Genomic DNA, 16,248 nt, shown 5'->3' on the forward strand with positions numbered 1-16,248 from the left:
CACTTTGGTCCTTTTGTAGATAGATAGTTCATTTTTCTGTTCAGTTTATCCATCTTTCTACCTATTTTGACTTAGCTTTTTTGCTATTTTTTCATATTTAAAAAAGAGATATACTCAGTTGAGCATAGTCTTAGAAGTCTTAGTGATAGCTGCTGTGCAAGAGAAAGGAATTAGAGGGCTATGGATTGGAAAAGAAGAAGTAAGACTCTTGCTATTCACAAATGATATTATAGTATGCATAGAAAACAAAAAATAGCACAGCAGAAAACTCCTGGAAAGTTTTAGGCAATTTAGAAGGGTTACAGGCTATAAAACTGGTATTAAAAAAAGTGGTATTCCTCTGTGTAAACACTAAACCCAAAGAAGAAATCCAGCAATCTGTTCCATCTGTAATAGCAGTAAAAGCAATTTAGTATCTGGAAATAAATGTAACAAAGGAAGTGAAAGATTTCTACACTGAAATCTATGAGTCACTACTATAGGAAATAGAAAATGGTATAAAGGAATGGAAAGATAACTTGCTTATGGATTAGAAGAATTAACATCACTGGGATGACTGACCTACCCAAAGCGTTATGCAAATTTAATGCAATCTCTGTCAAAACTCCACTGAGTTTCTTTAAGGGAATAGAACAAAAACAACTAAAGTTGTTCTGGATCTGGAAAATACTCAGAATTTCCAAAGCAATCCTGTTAGAGAATTGGAGACTTCATGTTTTCTGTCTTCAAACTATACTATATGGCTGTTAGAATCAAATCTATCTGCTGCTGCGGCTGCTGCTGGAAAAAGAGTAGACACACAACACACAAGCAAGAAGACAGAACAGAGAACGAGAAAGAAGATCTCCCACATGTGGGTGACTATTTTTTTTTTACAAGCGGCCCCAAACCATTTTTTTTTCAACTAATGGTATCGGGAAAATTAGATAGATATGTTCAAAAGAATGATACAAGGCATCATACATTAAAGTCAACTATAAATGAATCAAAAACGTGGATGTTAGGAGAGAAACCATTGCATACATAAAAGCAGACATTTTCTGAACATTCCACAGTATTTGTCTTGGAAGCTTCTTTGAAACCTCAAGTCTAGGGTCCAGGTGGTGGAAACTTAGTTGAACTCACACACACTACAGTGCACAAGGACCCAGGTTCAAGCCCCCAACCCCCACCTGCAGGGGGAAAGTTTCACAAATGTTGCAACAGTGCTCTTCCTCTTTTATCTCCCCTGCCCTCTCAATTTCTCTGTATCAAAATAAATAAATAAAACAAGTCCCAACAGCAAGAGAAACAAAAATTAATCAGTGGGACTACATACATCAAACTGAAATTTTTCTGCCCAGTAAAAGGAACCATCACCAAAACAAAAAGAAACCTATTGGAATGGGATGAAATATGCTCTCCAGACATCATACAAAGGTATGATAACCAAAATATGTAAAGATCTCCCAAAAAGTTAGCAACAGAAAGCGCAAACAACTCCATTAAGTCATCTAGAGGTGATATGCACAGCAGTCTCACCAAGATGATATTCAGATGGTCAACAGACCAGTGGAAAATTGCTCAAAGTCCATGATTATCAGAGACGTGAAAATAGAGGGCAGCGAGATAACCACCTAACCCCTGTGAGGATGTCATGCAATTGTAGGAGACAGAAACAGCAAGTGTTACTGCCAATGAAAACCCTTCTACACTGCTGGCGGGATTATAAACGGGTCCAGTCCCTGAGAAAAACAGTCTGAAGATAACTAGAAGGCTAGAAATGAACCTAGTCGGTCCCTGAAATCTCAACTTTTGAACTTCAGAATTGTTGGAAAATTAATTCCTGTTTGTACCAACTACCAAATGTGTGATAATTTAACAGTAGCCCTAGGAGATTAAGGTACTGACTGATCACTTCAGTTAGGTTAGAACGTAAGCTGGGAACTGGGTCAGTTGACAGATTTACTGCTCTTGATAGTTCAAGATAGTTACTGGTCTTCGTTATGTTGCGAGGAAAACCCAGTGTTATGTCGCGAGGAAAACCCAGTGTGCGTGAAGCTAAAGCTTTCCCTTGGGGACTCTAAAACTGAGAGATTGCAGATCCGTCTGCCAGCTTCAGCTAGGGGTTCAGCTATGCTCCGGCAGTGCCCATCACGGCTGCGTGTGCAGTGCCTCCAGGTTCCCAGCCAGCAGGCCACCCGGCCAACTCTGCGTGACTCTGGCAACATTACTGGCTCTGTAAAAAATGGCGACTAATCCCTAGCACTGCAAAAACGCTATCATCTGTTTTCCATCTACACCACGCCTCAGCCTCACGTGAGCTTAATGTGCAGCTTGGCGATACGAGAATCCGGCATGAAGCCCAGCCAGTCTATCTTGGCGTTACTCTCGATCGCACTCTGTCATTTCACGAACATCTCATAAAAACTGCAGCAAAGGTGGGCGCGAGGAATCACATCATTGCAAGACTGGCCAGCTCCTCATGGGGCGCGAGCGCTTCCACACTGCGATCATCCTCTCTGGCATTATGCTATTCCACTGCAGAATACTGTGCCCCAGTATGGTTCCGTAGCCCCCATGTCCACTTGATCGATTCCAAATTATATTCCTCCATGAGGATCATTTCTGGAACCATCCGTTCCACCCCGGTTCCATGGCTGCCAGTTCTTAGCAACATCGCCCCGCCAGATATTCGTCGGGATTCGGCATCATCTAAGTTCATTTCCCACGTCTGCGCTCGACCGGACCTGCCAATATACACGGATATCTTCGCCCACCCTGTCCAACGCTTGACGTCTCGTCACCCAATCTGGTCCCCTACGCCTACACTGAACTTCTCTGTTCTAGACTCTTGGAAACAGAGTTGGCAGTCAGCTGAGGTCAAGAACAAACACCTCATCACAGACCCCTGCAAGCGTCAACCCGGCTTTGACCTAGCACGTTATGATGGGGCCCTCCTCAATCGCTATCGAACAGGCCAAGGCCGGTGCATCGCTGGGGGGCCAGAGACGACCTGAACTGCCCCTGCGGCTCCAGACAGACTATGACCCACATAGTCAACGACTGCCCCCTCTCCAGATTCAAAGGAGGTCTCGAAACTTGACATCAGGCTCAACCTGACACTGTTGACTGGCTACGGAAGAAGGGCAAACGCTAGAAGAAGAAGTGGAGACTTCAGATGGCTCCTGCTCCATCTGTCAGACTGGATCTGCTTTTCCATGAAACCACTGGTGATCTCTGTCCAACCTTCTCTGACATTCAGATGCCTTATACTTCTTGCACCTATAACTAGTTAAAAAGCCGTAGTTATATATATATAAAACTACATATATATATATTTTTTTTTTTTCTAAATAGTTTCCAGTGCTGTTACTTCCTACTTTGCTGGGGCTCACGTGGGGTGACTTCAGCCAGGAAGTTAAGCTTACTGAGAAGCCATCACTAGCTCAAGAGACTACGTGATAAAGAAAGAGACTCAGGGAGGATTCTTATATGAACACTCTCAGTTTATTCAGGGGTGGGCTTGAGAAAGTTAAACAAAGAACACTTTTCAAATACATCAGAAATTACAAGTTTCTTAAAGGTCAGCTTGCCCCTATGGTAGGGGGCTCATATGACAAGAATTGATGCAGATACATAAAGGTCAAGATAATTAGTCTCCTGGTGCAGGCATTTAATTACCCAAAGGTGTTTGAGGGGAGAATAGGGGTTAAACCAGTTGAGGTGAGACGATCAGCAAGTTTTGATGCAAATTGAGGACATCAAAGGGCACTGTTAGGAGTGTGTGATAAGGTGTGTTCTCCTCTGTGAGGTGAACTTTGAGTAAATGAACCTTAAAACAGGCAGCCATGTGGCCTGCTACTAGCAGGGAAAAACTGTGAGATTTCTGTGGGCTTGAGAGTCTAACAAGGGGAAACTGAGTCTGGGAGACTTTTCCCTCTTGGCTCATCTCTGTGACGAGAGAGGCTAACAAGCAGGATGTCTTTCCAGACCTCCAACCAAGGATGGGAGAGCTCCCCTAAGCTCTACCAAACTTTCACATAGTCCCACACTACTTCTTTCTTTAAAACAATTTTTTATTCCCCCTTGTTTGTCAGTGGGGGCTCAGTCCCTGCACTAGAAGTCTAGCAGCCCCTCTCCCCTTTTATGTTGACAGTGATGGAGAGAAAGTGAGAGAAAAGAGGAGATAGAGAGGAAGAGAGAGACTGGCAGCAGCATTGCCCCTTTGCATGAAGTTCACCCCCACCCCACCCCGCAGGTGGGGACCATGGGCTCTAACCTGGATCCTTATGCTTGGTAATGTGTATGTGCACTACCATATTCACCACTGCCCAGCCCTGACACCTGCTACTTCTAATTTACCTGTTCTAAGGGTCATCTTTCTAAGAACAGAACTCCCAACATGTCTTGTTACCATTTGAAATAATATATTACATTGCATGTTAATGATAGAGCTACGATTATGTGTAGCTATATCAAATATATATTCATATGTAATCATACCATCTAAAATGATAATAATTATTAACCCTACCTTGTGTTGTCTTTGTTGAGAATAGTGGTTTGGGTGTATGATCTGTAAGAGTAGTAGTAATTCCTGGTTCCAGATTCAAGAACCTAGTTTTCAACTTAAGCAATGGAGGAAATTCAGGAACTAAACAGATAAACATATGTTTTCAGGAACATATACGTTGGAACATCAGAAATCTTTTTTTTTTTTCCTTCAGGATTAATGCTGGGCTCGGTGCCTGCACCAATGAATCCACCGCTCCTGGAGGCCATTTTTTCCCCCTTTTGTTGCCCTTGTTGTTGTAACCTTGTTGTGGTTATTATTATTGCCATTGTTGATGTTGTTCGTTGTTGGGTAGGACAGAGAGAAATGGAGAGAGGAGGGGAAGACAGAGAGGGGGAGAGAAAGACAGACACCTGCAGACCTGCTTCACCGCTTGTGAAGCGACTCCCCTGCAGGTGGGGAGCCGGGGGCTCGAACCGGGATCCTTACGCTGGTCCTTGTGCTTTGTGTCACCTGCGCTTAACCCGCTGCGCTACAGCCCGACCCCGAAACATCGGAAATCTTTTCTAGCTGTCATTAATGGTTTATTTTGGCTGTTGCCTAAAATAACTTTACCTCTGACTTTCTTTTTGTGCAATCCTTTAATTTATAATACATGTAGTAGTCCTAACATGCAGAGTATTGGAGTACCAGACCAGGTTATGCATAGTTTTGTTTCTGTGCCAAGAGTCCTCTGAGAAAAAAAAATAAATTATCTTGTCTTGGAAATAATTTAGATTTCTAATATAGAATCATAAAACAAAAATGTAAGAAAATAGTGAGTAAGCATGTTAAATACAGACATTCATTCTCTGTTTGGAAAGTTATTCACTCGCTTGAACATTATTTCTCCTTCAAATTTAATTTGTTTTCAGAATGCATTGTTCTTGTTGAGATAATTACTCAGTTATACATGAAAATAAATCAGAAGGCTCCCACAGTCAACTAGATGAATTACCTGTTTCAGGAGGTATATGTAAATAAAAGCAATTTGTTCAGATTTTTAAAGTCATAACAGTGTTGAGTTCAGTCCCCTTGTTTCTTAGAAGCCATGTGTATTTATTTTAATAGCCCAGTGTAATTTATAAGGCAGGAGTATAATCAGTATGTAAATGAAGCCTGTTAAAATATGTTGTTGTTGATATAGAGCCAAAATGTTTACTTATTATGCTTTGACTTCTGTGGTGAATACCTCTGGTTTGGGTGTTATAGCAAAATACAGGATTTCCTTTTTCTGGTAAAAAGAAATGAAATAAAGCAATTTTTAAGTGTTTATTAGTGATTTAATATTGATTTACAGACTTACATGTCGACGGGGGATTGAATCCACACCATTCCCACAACCTGAGATCTGAATCTTCAGTCTCCCCACTGAAATCCACCACAGTTCCCCTAAGGTGGTTGACATGGGCCAACCATCATCTCTACAACTATCTGTCTACAGATATACATAACTCTTTCTTTCTTTCTTTCTTTTTCACTTTCAGTGTGGTGGGATTTTATTTTATTTTTAATTTTTATTTATAAAAAGGAAACACTGACAGAAAACAGAGGATAAGAGGGGTATAACTCCACACAATTCCCAACACCAGAACTCCAAATCCCACCCCCTCCCCTGACAGCTTTCCTATTCTTTATCCCTCTGGGAGTATAGACTCAGGGTCACTGTGGGATGCAGAAGGTGGAAGGTCTGGCTTCTGTAATTGCTTCCCTGCTGAAGATGGGCATTGACAGGTGGATCCATACTCCCAGCCTCTCTTTCTCTTTCCTTAGTGGGGCAGGGCTCTGGGGAATTGGGGCTTCAGGACACACTGGTGGAGTTGTCTGCCCAGGGAAGTCCTGTTGGCATCATGTTAGCATCTGGAACCTGGTGGCTGAAAAAAAAAAGTTAACATACAGAGCCAAACAAATTGTTGACTATTCATGCCCCCTTTTTCTTCCTGATCTGGTCCTTCCTCTCCAAGCCACTAATGGCATCATAACTACTTCCATATGTCCCTCTTCTTTCCCTCTCTCTGAGTGCTGGTGGAGCTGAAGTTTAGAGCCCTCCTATCTTCATCCTAGCACCTCTCCTGCACTGGGAGTCTGGATCAAGGTTGTTTTGGGGGAGCAGAAGGTAGGAGTTCTGGCTTCTGTCATTAATTCTCCACTGGACGTGAGTGTCGGCAAGTGAATCCACACCCCCAGCCTGTTTCTATCTTTCCCTAGTGGACCAGAGCTCTGGACATGTGAGGGTCCAGGACACATTGGTGAGGTCATCTGCCCAGAGAGGTCGGGATGGAGTCATGGTAGCATCTGTAACTTGGTGTCTGGAAAGTGGCATGACATCAATTGAGACAAAATGGTTAATGAACAGGAGCCAAATAAGTAGGATTAGAGCAGATGAGATTAGGGATTTTAGGGTAGAAGAAAGTTAGGAAGTCCATTTTAGGCGTGTTCCTGGTAAAGCAATTAAAAGAGAAAAAAATGATCAGCACACTTGCTTACTAACAACATCTAGGTCGAACAGACCTTTATTCTGACTTTGATTTCGTTCTTCTGCGTGAACTTCACTTTTCATTCAAGTCTTCCCAGGCTGAAACAGAGGTAACAAAGGTGGTTGGTGCTGAGTAGGTCTGCATTCCCTCATTCCTGTCGTCTACCCTGAACTCCATACTCTGGGCTGTGGCGTCACACCAGTGGGCTCCTCTTTCAGGCTTTAAACTTTAGAACCAGCTACTGTGAAGAACGCCTAGTGGTTCTGTTCTCCAGCCACAGCCAGGCGCATGGGAGGACTCAGACCCCTTAGTGGTGAGGCTTTGTCTTTGCTGCCTGGATGTAGGATTTCCTTCCTTGGCTGCTAGCTCTAAGCTTGTTTCTATACTGGTTTTTTTGTTTGTTTGTTTGATTTTCTTTTTCCGACTATGTCGCTGTTTCTATTGTGGTGGTGGTAATAAGTGCTTACAGAGACAGCCACTGCAATGCCAACTTAGCTGAAAGACTCTGGATTTCTTTGCAGTTTAGTCTCGGTGCTGTGATGTTCCCACGTGCTATCACTGCTCAAACTTGGGGTTTGTTTGATACAGGGCAAAGTGAGGGCTCTCTTGAGTGACTGCCAAAAATATCCCATCTGTTCCTAGCAGGGTCACATGGTGGTGGGAGCTGAAAAGAACAGAGAGACATTGAGACAGGTACATAGCTTTATTCTGGGGGAATGGGAGGACCCAACCCAGAGGGGACACAGACCCAGGGAGACAGCCCTGCTCAGTGGCCTTTCACTACCCTTTTTATACAAGGGAGGAGCAGAGCTGGTTATACACCTCTAATTACACAATGACATCATGGTTATCTGACAAAGTATATCTGGTTCTAGGTCTTTCATAATATATTTACTTTTGACAAGATACATCTGGTCCTAGGCGGGAAGTTTGACCAGCTTCATCTCTCTTACACTGAGCTATCCTTAACTTCTATTCCTTTTTTATTATTTTTTATCTTTATTTATTTGATAGAGACATCCAGAAATTGAGAGGAGAGGGAGTGGTAGAGAGGGTGAGAGACTCCTACAGTCCTGCTTCACCACTCACAAAGACTTCCCCCCTACAAGTGGGAACCCAGAGCTTGAACCCGGGTCCTTGTGCATTGAAACACATGCACTCAACCAGGTGCAAGCCCACCCAGGCCTCTTGCATTCCTGATCTTATACAATAATCTCTCTGTTTCATGATAGGACCTTGATCAAGAAATTAGTTTTGCTCCCTCAGTTTTTCATCTCGTCATTTTTACCAGACTTAGTTGTTTTACATTTCACAAAGTTCTGACTTCTCTTTACCGAGAGTGCTTTTCTCATGTGTTATTTCTTCATTCTCCTATCCAGCCTCTTTGCAGGGTCTCCTTATCATCATGCAATCATATTTCTGAAGTTCTTAGCACATTCCACCGCTCTTTGTATGGCCGTCACCCAGTGATTAAAGCGAGGTTTACCTCTCTATACCCTGTCTTGCCACCTGGTCACTATTGAGGCTGAACTCGCCAAGATTCTGTCACTTACTGCATTGGCTGTCGCTTTAGCATTAAAAAAATTCCACTGCGTCTATTCTGTTGCCTTTGCACAGCTGACCACACTCCTGTCTTTAGAACTGTTCTCAAGGACAGTCCTGCAGCATTCCATCTCCACTGTCTTGCCTTCTTTTCTTCAGGACTCTCTACTGCTTCTTAGTCCTCTATCAACTTTTTATTAGAATTCATAATTACAATCCCACACAAAAGTCAAGAAGTTGCAAAACAAGCTCATGCTTAGTGCCTGGGACAAGCACCATGATACCTAGTTCAAATCAATGAAACTGACTGCAGAGGGGACCATGGGGGAGGAGCATGCCTCAGGGGCAAGTATTATAACAAAACCTACACAGTCGCATTTCGCACACTGTGTGTCATGCTGATAAAGATTAAGCATTTAATATGGACAGACTAGTTCATAGCTATCTGTTTAGTATTACAAATAGGAACAAAGCAGGATTTTGACTTTTGTTGGGCTTGATAAATTTTTGCTGAAGGATACTAATACATTTCATTTTGATCATCTTAAATTTATGGTAACTACAGAATAGTCAAGTGAAGAGGACTCACAGTCAAATTTAAAAAATCATCCCTGGAAATTTTTCCTGAAAAAGACAAGTCATAGGCTGTGGTGTCACTAACACAGAAGTAGGTAAGGGGGGGTCGGGCGGTAGCGCAGTGGGTTAAGCGCATGTGGCGCAAAGTGCAAGGACCAGCATAAGGATCCTGGTTCGAGCCCCCAGCTCCCCACTTGCAGGGGAGTCGCTTCACAGGCGGTGAAGCAGGTCTGCAGGTGTCTGTCTTTCTCTCCCCCTCTCTGTCTTCCCCTCTTCTCTCCATTTCTCTCTGTCCTATCCAACAACGAACAATGTCAACAATAGTAATAATAATAACCACAACGAGGCTACAACAAGGGCAACAAAAGGGGGAAAAATGGCCTCCAGGAGCGGTGGATTCATGGTGCAGGCACGGAGCCCAGCAATAACCCTGGAGGAGAAAAAAAAAGAGGAAAAAAAAAAAAGAAGTAGGTAAGGTCAGGGTCATGTATGTCCTTGCAAAGAGAAGTAAGATTTGGGTAGAGAAATAAGTAGTTCTACATGGACTATTCTCTCTTGCATCTAGATCTCCATTATTACAAAAAGACAAACAAAAACTGACCTTTGTGGTTGTCATCAAGGGTCTTTGTCTTCCAGATTCTGGTTGGGTTTTAAACACCCAGAAAAATCAGTAAGGCTTAGGGAAAGACTGAGTGAAAGGTGGTGGATATTTATTCAGAAACCAAGTTCACCAGAACTTGAGGTTTGTCGTGGCTGTTCCCAACCTCGGGATTTGTTTCTGTACCAGTTACTTCAATTCTTTTCAAGAAGTGCCGGACCAGTTTGCCAACAACCTCTCAAATCTGACCAAGATGTCCTATGTAAGCCTTTACTACAGTCTGACTTTTACATCTTCTGCTCTCAGTTGGACTCTACCCTATACATCCGCAATGGAATTCTGAGAAATTCTAATAAAAAGTTGATAGAGGACTAAGAAGCAGTAGAGAGTCCTGAAGAAAAGAAGGCACGACAGTGGAGATGCAATGCTGCAGGACTGTCCTTGAGAACAGTTCTAAAGACAGGAGTGTGGTCAGCTGTGCAAAGGCAACAGAATAGACGCAGTGGAATTTTTTTAATGCTAAAGCGACAGCCAATGCAGTAAGTGACAGAATCTTGGTGAGTTCAGCCTCAATAGTGACCAGGTGGCAAGACAGGGTATAGAGAGGTAAACCTCGCTTTAATCACTGGGTGACAGCCATACAAAGAGCGGTGGAACTTCCTTGGAGAGAATGTGCTTAGAACTTCAGAAATATGATTGCATGATGATAAGAAGACCCTGCAAAGAGGCTGGAGAGGAGAATGAAGAAATAACACATGAGAAAAGCACTCTCGGTAAAGAGAAGTCAGAACTTTGTGAAATGTAAAACAACTAAATCTGGTAAAAATGACGAGATGAAAAACTACTTTCTCTTTCCTCCCCCTGCCTCCCTCACATGAAGACCACACTCCATCCACCTCCTCAGTAGTACAGTATAGGGTAGAGAAGTTGTTTGCTACAAAGTATTTATTATAAGCAAGTGAAATAATACCCACTTTTAGATTATTAAAAAAATAGTCTACAAGAACTTTACTGGTGAGTGTAGTGACGATGCCCTGTAAACTAATACTTTTGTAACCACTTTTAAATCAATAAATTCAAAGTAAATAAAGGGGGACCGGGTGGTGGTCCACCTGGTTGAGCACACATTACAGTGCACAAGGACCTGGGTTCGAGCCCCCGGTCCCACCTTCAGGGGAAAAGCTTCACGAATGGTGAAGCAGTGCTTCAGGTCTCTCTGTGTGTGTGTGTGTGTGTGTGTGTGTGTGTGTCTCCTTCCCCATTCTCTCAATTTCAATAAATAAAGAAATAAATGTTTTTTAAAAAAGAACATTTAAATTTTTTTTAAAGAAACAAACAAACGAAAAACACAAAGTGAATAAATGGAGCCAAGCGGTGGCTCACCTGGTTAAGCGCACATATCACAGTGCACAAGGACCGGGGATCAAGCCCTTGGCCCCCACCTGCAGGGGAAAAGCTTCAGGAGTGGTCAAGTAGGGCTGCCGGTGTCTCTCTGTCTCTCTCCCTCTCTATCCCCTTCTCCTCTCAATTTGTGCTTTCTCCAATAGTAATAAAAATCAAATCTAAAAAATTTTTAAAAAGTGAAAAAACAAACTTCAGGCATATTCACATGTTTCAAATATCACGTTATAATTATAGAAAGGAGAAAATACAGTTAAAGCATGACTGTGAAATAAGTAAATAGATCAGTGGGCTTTAAAATTGAACTGGGTCCTTTAGAGTCTTTCAAGAACAGTCTCATAATTTGAAAGTATATGCTTGGATCAATACATTCACTTGCTTGTTCATCTATCCAGCAAATAGAATGTTAAAATGCTTCAACATGGGACCAGGACATAGCTCACCCAGTAGAGAGGAAAGTGTCAATTGGCGATGGCCTGGCCATGTGTCCGCAGTTACTGCACAGGAACAGCTGTAGAGAGGAAGCTGCGTGAATCCCGGGGTGGCTGTGAGGTCTCTTTCCTCATCCCCTGCCTCCCTCTCTCTGTGTTTCATATTTCTTTTTTTTAACATTTATTTATTCCCTTTTGTTGCCCTTGTTGTTTTATTATTGTAGTTATTGTCATGCTTGTTGGATAGAACAGAGAGAAATGGAGAGAGGAGGGGAAAACAGAAATGGAGAGAAGAGGGGAAGACAGAGAAAGACAGACATCTGAAGACCTGCTTCACCACCTGTGAAGCGACTCCCCTGCAGGTGGGGAGCCGGGGGGCTCAAAGCTGGATCCTTATGCCGGTCCTTGCACTTTGTGCCACATGCACTTAAGCCGCTGCACTACCGCCTGACTCCCGTGTTTCATATTTCATATAAAAATATAAAGGGTCCTCTGGGGCAGGGGTGGGTGGGTAGTGGGATTGTTCAGATGCAAAGGTCTGCTATAAACCTTATTATCAAAAAGAAAGACATTTAAAAATAATGTTTTCATCCATTTGTTCCAGCTTCTATCTGGTGCTGGAGACAAAATGATTTAGGAGGGTCTTCCATCTTTCAGCTCCGCATATAAGGAGATTAGAAATCACCACACTGTCCTAGTATAAAGAAAAAGCTAAAGAGATGGAAAAAAATAAACATTATTAGGATCTGAAAGTGAAGAGAGGACACAAGGTAAAGAGCTGCCCCTAAGATTGAAGAGACAGAGGAATAAAAAAATAATCACAGATGGTCGTGAATCACCAGGCTGAATTTTATGAGTAGAAATCTCCTTGGGAAGCAAAGCTTGGATAAGTAATCCTGAACAGGGCTGGGTGGTGGTGCACCTGGTTGAGCGCACATGTTACAAGATGAAAGGACCCGGGTTCAAGCCCCCGGTCCCCACCTGTAGGCAGAAAACTTTGCAAGTGGTGAAGCTGTGCTGCAGGTGTCTCTCCGTCTCTCTCCCTCCCTATCACCCCGTCCTTCTCAATTCCTATCTGTCTCTATCCAATAAATGAAGCTAAAAACAAACAAAAAAAAAGAAATCCTGAATTGTGATAAACTGTTGTCAGGGGAGGCAAGCTGGACAGTTCAGAGTGAGAAACTCCAGGGCACCCAGGGTTAGGGCACCTCTCATTACTCAACCAGGTTCCATCAAAAGCTCGACAATAGTAAATAACAGCACTCTCCTAATACATCAGGCAGGGGGATGGGAAATACTTCAGGAAATTCATTTACTCTTTACAAGAACTGCCTTCAGAGGAGCTAGTTAACCAACACCTAACTTGCTGAGTTTTGTTTGTCTGTCTGTCTGTCTGTTTGCTTTTTACCAGAGCACTTGTGGTGGTGCAGGGGACTGAAGCTGGGACTCTGGAGCCTCAGGCAGCGGAGTCTCTGAATAACCATTATGCTATCTACCCCCTTAGAACCTAGCTGACTTGGGTGCTGGTGGGGGAACTCTAGTCAGCTCTCACTGTTCTGTCAGAAACTTGGATGTGGAATACTAACTATGAAACTCCTGCAAGATGAAATATAGAGAAAACCTTGAAGGCCTTGGAAATAACACTGACTTTTGATATAAAATGCAAGGCATGACCCTTAAAAGAAATGGATTTCATTAAAATCTGTCATGGTGAGATGGGAAATTTTCCTATGTGCCAACAACTGTGCCGATAGACAGAAAGTTAAAATTAGACACTTCTTTGGGAAGGACATTCTGAAAATCGTAAGATTGTCATAAGACGAATCATAGGCTGTAGAAGGTGCTTGCAATTGACTCATTTTATAAAAGGCTTATCTAAAATATGCAAAGAACTCTTAGATTCAACATTCAAAAAATTTTTTGTTTATAAAATGGAAACACTGACAAGACCACAGGATAAGAGGGGTACAATTCCATATAGTTCCTACCACCAGAACTCCTCTTTATCCCATCCCCTCCCCTGATAGCTTTCCTATTCTTTATTTTATTTTTTTTTTGCCTCCAGGGTTATTGCTGGGCTCAGTGCCTGCACCATGAATCCACTGCTTCTGGAGGCCATTTTGTTTCCCCCTTTGTTGCCCTTGTTGTTGTAGCCTTGTTGTGGTTATTATTGTTGTTGTTGTTGTCGTTCGTTGTTGGATAGGACAGAGAGAAATGGAGAGAGGAGGGCAAGACAGAGAGGGGAAGAGAAAGACAGACACCTGCAGACCTGCTTCACTACTCGTGAAGTGACTCCCCTGGGGCTCGAACCGGGATCCTCACGGCAGTCCTTGAGCTTTACGCCATGTGCGCTTAACCCACTACGCTACCGCCCAACCCCCAGCTTTATTATTTATCCCTCTGTGAGCATGGACCCAGGGTCATTATGGGGTGCAGAAGGTGGAAGGTCTGGCTTCTATAATTGCAAGATTCAACTTTTTTTAAAAAAAGATTTAACAATCCAATTTAAAAATGGGGTAATGACCTGGATACCTGCAGGGGGAAAGCTTTACAAGTGGTGAAGCAGTGCTGCAGATGTCTCTCTCCCTATCTTCCACATCCCTCTTGATTTCTCTCTAGAACTATTAAATAAATAAATAATTTTTTTTTTCCCAAAGGTGTTTGCTCTCTTTTAAAAGACGCTTCTTTGGGGCATCACTATACCTGTAAGGTTGTCAAACAACTGAACTTCCCGTCACTAGCTAGTCTAAAAAATCAAGAACCATTTAGCCTTTTTAAAAAGTCATATATATATATTTATTTAAGTTTGTAAATCAGTGAGCATAAGAAAGACCTAGCTGAAGACGGAATACAGAGGACAGTCAAGGCAAGGCAGGTGGTAGCGCACCTGGTTGAGTGCACACGTTACAATACACAATGACCTGGGTTCAAGCCCCCACTCCTCACCAGCAGGAGCAGTGAAGCAGTGTTGCAGGCGTCTCTTTTTTTCTATCTCCACATTCCCTCTTAATTTCTCGCTGTCTCTATCCAGTAATTAAAAATAATAATAATAAAAGTACAGAAGACATGCAATTCAAAATGTTACACAGAAAAACGATTTTTTAAATGTTGCAAAGTGTTAACTCTAACCGTAAACTGATTTTGAGAGTATTTATCCTCATGTGACTTACACAGGGAGATTTTATTCCTAAGATATTTAGGCATGAAGTCCCAGCTATGCTTAACTGGTTAAATATTTAAACATTATTAACAAGAATCTAAACCTTGGGGGGAGTTATTGAAAATTTGACACTTTTATTCCCTGTGGGGAAAACATCTTATGGGATTTTATTTTATTTATTTTTTTTTTTTACCATCATTAGTTATTTGAAGAAATCAGACAAAATTCTCAATCACTGTGAAGTTTGGTAGCTTTAATTTGTCAAAATATAAGAATAAAAATTTCAAGTCAGTGAACTCCCTCGTCATAGTTCTTTCTTTTTTGCTCACTTCCCCACTCATATTTCCTGCGTAGATATGTAGATATGTAAGCAGAGAAGCCCCATGTGGATTTGTGGCTGACCGGCAAAAGCAGAGGTAGTTCCAAGCAGACACATTTTTCTTGTTATTTCATTTTTACTACGAAAATGCCTTTTAATATGTTTAAGAATATATTTTATCTCTGCGATAGTACATTTTAATATATAGCAGCCCCAAATATTGTCACGACTTGCATTCTTTTTCCTCTCTCCCTTTTTTATCGGGAGGTTCATGGATTACAGCACAATTGTTGTTACAGGGGTACAATTTCTCATCTCACCCAGATAGGTGTCTGCAAAACACTCTAACCTCAGATTAGGCCCATCACATTCCAAGACAGGAAAGCCACCCTGGCCCCCACCCCTCTTTTTGTCCTCATAACCCAGAGTCCTCTGCTTTGGTGCAATACACCAAACCCGTCTTAAGTTGTACTTTAGCTTGTTGTTTTAACTTGCACTTTTTAAAAAAGAGTTTATTTATTTATTCATGAGAAAAATAGGAGAGAGAAAGAACCAGACATCACTCTGGTATATGTGCTGCCGGGGACTGAACTCAGGACATCATGGTTGAGAATCCAATGCTTTATCCACTGCACCACCTCCTGGATCACTTAACTTGCACTTCTTTAATGATGAGTGAAGAGAAGCTTTTCATCATACATCTGTGAGCTATGTGTATCACTTCTTTAGAAAACTACTGATTCATAACTTTTCCCCATTTTTCAAATTGAGTTCTTCTTTTTATTGCATTGCATGTGTTTGTTTACTTATTTAATTTAATTTTATTTCTATCAGGATTATCACTGATCTCAGGGAATTCCTGACTATTCACTTACTTTCCTGTGTTTTTTTTTCTTGATAAAATTATTGGTGGACTGTTTGTCTTATATTTTTATTTAGAGGTGATTTTTTTCCTTCAAAAATAGAAGCATTTTACATTAAACTGTAGATTTTTTTTGTATTGAAGTGAAATACGTTGGAGTATTGAAGCTTGATAAATTGTTTTCTTCATTTTTCTTTATTCCTTTGTAATCATGTAAACATCCTTATATGGTTAATTAAAGCAGTAGTCATCATTCTGCAAAGGGATGCCAATTCTGCAGTTTTCTTAACTGGGATATTTTGTTGCCTGGTACTCACAGCATTATACAACTTGATATGCCTACAGTGC

General features: G+C 41.9%; 1 protein-coding gene across 1 annotated transcript in view; it reads left to right on the plus strand.

The window, feature by feature from the left end:
- The window catches only part of L3MBTL4 (L3MBTL histone methyl-lysine binding protein 4), a 272,867-nt gene that overhangs the window by 70,161 nt on the left and 186,458 nt on the right, over positions 1 to 16,248 (plus strand).

The sequence above is a fragment of the Erinaceus europaeus genome, chromosome 10 (genome assembly GCF_950295315.1).
Source record: "Erinaceus europaeus chromosome 10, mEriEur2.1, whole genome shotgun sequence".
NCBI lineage: Eukaryota > Metazoa > Chordata > Mammalia > Eulipotyphla > Erinaceidae > Erinaceus > Erinaceus europaeus.